The sequence below is a fragment of the Bombyx mandarina genome, chromosome 15 (genome assembly GCF_030267445.1).
Source record: "Bombyx mandarina strain Sakado chromosome 15, ASM3026744v2".
In the NCBI taxonomy this organism is placed as follows: Eukaryota; Metazoa; Arthropoda; class Insecta; order Lepidoptera; family Bombycidae; genus Bombyx; species Bombyx mandarina.
In genome coordinates this window covers 14,583,364-14,588,672 of record NC_143221.1, presented here as the reverse complement: position 1 = coordinate 14,588,672, position 5,309 = coordinate 14,583,364, and the positions used below count along the sequence as shown (strand labels likewise).

The 5,309-nt window shown below is 40.5% G+C and overlaps 1 long non-coding RNA gene across 1 annotated transcript; it reads right to left on the bottom strand.

The window, feature by feature from the left end:
- Positions 1-1,261: 1,261 nt before the first annotated feature.
- Positions 1,262-4,462, bottom strand: LOC149501532 (uncharacterized). The gene is made up of 2 exons (XR_016324160.1): positions 3,421-4,462; positions 1,262-3,250 (listed from the first exon to the last, which is right to left on the bottom strand). It is a non-coding gene; the product is annotated as an uncharacterized LOC149501532 (long non-coding RNA).
- Between the last annotated feature and the right edge of the window lie 847 nt (positions 4,463-5,309).

Genomic DNA, 5,309 nt, shown 5'->3' with positions numbered 1-5,309 from the left:
CCTACACCAGTAATAAATTAATTTCAATCAATTCGATTATTAAATTGTTCTAAACATCGACCATTGAGTGCAATAATGGCGCCCAAAGCGGTATAATTAGAGCTTAGGGCTATATTTTATCTCAAGAAGGTCGAAATGAGTGTAGGAAGACAAAGAAAAATAAGTACCGGTCATTTGTCATCTAGATCTACAGCGGAGCTCTGCCCCGAAACACATTGTTTATGAAATAAGCGTGGTACACCATTTATAAAATTATTTTATTCAAGCAGCAAAGTTTTGTTAAATTACTCAATTTAAAACAAATAGTTTGCTAAATCAATTATTAGATTTAAGCGGTTGTTTAACAATGCAGTAAGCATCCATTATTCCATCCATCATTAAATTTGTTCGATAGTTTATTTTGAGTGCATGCATGTGACTAGGAGATGTATGGAAATGGTAGTGCAAGGTAGATCGGGAAGAGGTCGACCGAAGAAGAAATGGTTGGAGTGTCTGAATGACGATATGAGAGAGAGAGGAGGGAGTGTTGAGATGACGGCTGATAGAAGAGAATGGAATAGAAAAATTCGCTGTGCCGACCCCACCTAGTGGGATAAGGTGGAGACAAAAAGAGAGTTTTTTGTGAGTATTTTCTAACACATTTTTGCCATATTTTAATGTGTTTTGACACTCCCGTCCTAAATTCTTCTAACTCTCAGTTTTATGGTAGAAAGGCTACCCCAAACTGATTCTTTCAAACCGAAATGCATAACGGTTTTTTTCGGTTTTTATTTCATTACGAAAATTGGTACCTAGCTGCGGGCTACGAACAAGGGCAAAGTTGCACACAATACACCAGCCGTCTTATCTTTTAGGCTATAACGACTTCAAAACTGTGATATAATCATCTACCAAATACACTGATCTCCAATTTATGAGGACAATTGATAGTAATGGCTTTAACGAAGGCTTCTCGTGCCCATTATACAAGTGCCCGAGTGAAAAAATGTAAGAAGATTCCAAAGGGCGTTTGAATTTAATTTGCGAGATTTTTCTTCGTCCAATATTCGTGAAGTTACGTAACAGATCGGGAAGTGTTACAAAATATCAATTTAGTAATGTAACATACCTTCGGAAATTGTTATTTATTCTCATTAATTTGTATCCTTTTTTTTTTATTTCTTTAAACCTTACTTATCGTTTATCGTTTAAAAAATATATATATGTAAGCTTGAGGGTAGATATTATCTTGTTGAACACCAAGTAAAACGAAGTCACCTTTGGTTTCTGATTTAATCAACAATATGTTAACTTGACAATTCACTTTAACACTTGTCCAACTTTAACCAGTACGTACAACAGTCACTGAATCACACAACGTAACAACGATATAGTAAGTGCACCGGGCAAACGCAGTCGAACGAATGTTCATTTCAAGGCACGTTCCGCCTTTTTATACTAGCCGGCGCAGCTGGCTTATGAGTCACTTCTGTTGCAGCTGTTGTTTACGAGTGGAACGACACGGCCGGCGCGCCTCGCTTGTGTGAGTCACTCCTATTGCACGTGCTGTATAACATAAATATCGTTAACGCCGTCACGGCCATACTGACGTGCGCTCGTCCTCGTGCGCGCATTCTTATGGTATGTCTGTGAACAACAAACGTGTTCGTTCATCCTGACATTAACGGATGTAACTTAAAACGTGGTCTATGATATTAACAATCTAGTACGGTTCGGTTCGCATAATTCTTCAGAAAATCCTATACTGGCTATAAATAACCTTCAGACTGCTTACATACCTGGGCCAGTTCATTTAAAACTCTTCAGGTATGTAAGTATGTCCCTTTTAACTTAGACCGGAATTGTTATCCCTTCAGTTTTTCGAACTGGACCGGATAATGCTAGACCGAATCGCAATCCCTGTAGCTAATTGTTGTGGCTAATCTGGATGAAAATCCCTATAGCCAAGCCATTGGACCGGACAGACCCTTCAATGACTTCACACTTTTTTTTTTTTTTTTTTTTTTTTTCTTTTTTTTTTTTTGCTAGTCCGGATTAACATCTCTCTAGCCACATACAATTCTCTTTTTTTTTTTTTTTTTTTAATCTGCGTGTACGGTAGCGTTTGTTAAAACATTTCTTAAACCAGAACATTTATACGGAATTTCTTCAGAAATAGTGCGAGACCGACCATCGTTTTCTACATTTCCAACACCTGAACCTGAGGTGCCTGAGCTTACAGACATTGTATCACTACCCACAGACTATGTTTGCTGTATCGCTATTTGCGGACAAAAATGTCGCTTCTATTGTCAGTGATAGAGTCGTCATCATTAAGATCAGTTTCACGAACAAGATTAATTAACCCATCTGTGTACGCCGTCACGTCATCGTCACTATAATTTTCAGAAATTTCTAGTAGGCCTGACGGGCCTCGAGGTACTTCGCGTAAGTTTTCATGGGGAACTTTGTACACTAGAACCATTTACATATCTCAACTTATACCTATCGTTTTCCAAAACTGCAGATGATTGAAAGATTACTGGTGGCCCGGAGGCCTTTCCCGCTTCACCAGGACGGGTGGGCGAGCAAAGGCTCAGCCAAGAGGGGTGGGATTTGCTAACAACTGCCCGAGCGCCTCCGCAGGAGACCTAACAACTCAAGAGCAATTGCTTCGCGAATGAATCTACTACCGGATCGGAATCGCGACCCACTGAGAAGATCCGGCGAGAAACTCAGTGGGCTGATGCATGGGTTAGGTTGCACGTCGACCTCTTTGTCGAGTTCGACGAGTACGATTACTGGGGTTCCTCAGCCTGCTCCTAGTGTTAGAGCTGAAGGTATCTAATGCAAGAGTTATTGGATCTGATGGATCCGTAAGGACGTGTCTAGGGTGACTACGGTGACTTGTTCATGAAACCGCTTACCATTGAATAAATTACTATGGCTTTGTTTTATAAGACTACAGTCTGACCCTGAATGGAACATAAAGGGGGAGCCAAAACCACTTATCTGTAACACACTGAAGCTCTGGAACACACGTTGACGTCTCTGGTTGGACCTGCCACAGCACCTCACAGTCTCCTACGAGGCGGCGCGCCCTAGCGCAAGTGCAGCCGTAGCGCGGGGGCTCCAATATCGGCAGTCCGTGCTGGAGGCGTGGTCTCGTCGTTTGGCGGACCCGTCAGCCGGCCTCCGTACCGTCGAGGCGATCTGCCCGGTTCTCGCGGACTGGGTGGGCCGCGACCGCGGAAGTCTCACCTCCGGCTACCTGTGCAGACTCACAAGACATTTTACCACCATGCAAACTTCTTACCGCAACAAATCTTACCAGCCACCACGCAAACTATAATTTTACGGGTTCCACCTCTCTTACACGATGTTACTCCCACACTGAGGAAGCCAACCGCGAACACATGTCAAGCACGCACAAGCACGCACTTCACCGGAAAAACCTGCATCCGCCAGCGGAACCCGAACACCGCCGCATCGCCAGACACGAACGCACCGGACGTCTTATCTTACAGGTCACGACGACTTCAGATGTGTCAATTTTTCTTCCCCACGGAAACTTGCTTGCTTTCTTGTTTGCTTGCTCGATGAAGCCCGAAGTCATCGAACGTGTAGTGTTATTGGTATTGAATCGAGTAGATTCTAAAATTTCAGCGACAATTCACAGTCTCATGTCCTGGTTTACTGTACTAGTGCCATGTAACTCTAGCAGTAGTCATTGGCTTAAAAACGATTCGTGTCGGAACTACCCACTCGTCATGACAGATCCATTATTGCGATCGAAGTTTCACTTGAGATTTGCACTTGCCTTAATTTCTTGCAATAGCTTGTTACGTGTTGTATTTCCGTTAGTAAATGCCATGTGATGAAGTCGACAGTCAAACTGGGCAACATGAGCCAGAACGTAAGATGTGACAATTTCTTCGTGGCTCAGATCTTCCATCGAGGTAACAGAGACGTTATTACACGACTTACGTATGCTGCATTCACGCTCTTGTGGCGTACCACTACTAGTATTCTGATCTGCATCATGTTTTTTTTTGCTGTACTTCGAACATGTTCAAACACGTCACGCCAGTGAGAGTAGAGTCCTGATCTCACTTCTGATGTAAGCTTAAGGGTAGATATTATCTTGTTGAACACCAAGTAAAACGAAGTCACCTTTGGTTTCTGATTTAATCAACAATATGTTAACTTGACAATTCACTTTAACACTTGTCCAACTTTAACCAGTACGTACAACAGTCACTGAATCACACAACGTAACAACGATATAGTAAGTGCACCGGGCAAACGCAGTCGAACGAATGTTCATTTCAAGGCACGTTCCGCCTTTTTATACTAGCCGGCGCAGCTGGCTTATGAGTCACTTCTGTTGCAGCTGTTGTTTACGAGTGGAACGACACGGCCGGCGCGCCTCGCTTGTGTGAGTCACTCCTATTGCACGTGCTGTATAACATAAATATCGTTAACGCCGTCATATATAATTTTTTTTTTTTTTTTTCTCTTATGTTTTAATGTCTCGTAGCGATCTGTTTTTCAGTTAACAATGAGCTATTCCTCTGGCTGAATTTATTCTTAATAGATTTATAAACAGAATCAGATGTCCAGTGACACCTTCATCTTTTATTGTTAGATTTAATTTCTGTTCTGTAATGTAGGTATACTGTGCCTCCTTAATCTAGTAAACTGCACAGCTCCTGTGCCTCCTAGGTCCGACGCCAATTTATTGACGTGTGTCGACAACCTGGCTTGGTATTTTTTGCTGTAAGCTACTATTTCCTCTTTCCCTGTGGGAATATTTAGGTCCATTTGTATGATCTTGTTGCTTATGTAATGCGGTATATTTTAAAATAATTAAAGTTTAAAATAATAAAGATAATTTGGTTTTGAAACAAATTAAAGAAGGATTAGTTAAAAAGTTATTTGTTTTTACACACTTTATATTATCTTCACTTGTATGTATGTTTGTAACTGACTCCTTTAGACGCGATTTTGATCAACTTTAAACGACCAGATTTCATTCAAACTTTGTAAATTTATCAAGAACCGATAACAATTCAATATTGAAAAAAAAATAGAAAAAAAATTTGAAAAAATTGAAGTTCAACTAAAAAATGAAAAATAAATAATAGTTTAAAAAAACTAAACAACACGCTTATTATCAAATTCAACTAAAAAATAGATAATAAATTTTAATAAATTGTAGGGCGTGGCGTGGGGTGCATGGTGTTATTAGTTATAAATATTTTTCTGACAGATATGAGTAGAAGAATTGTTATTTCAATAATATCTTAAAAAGCACACCACGTTTTTTT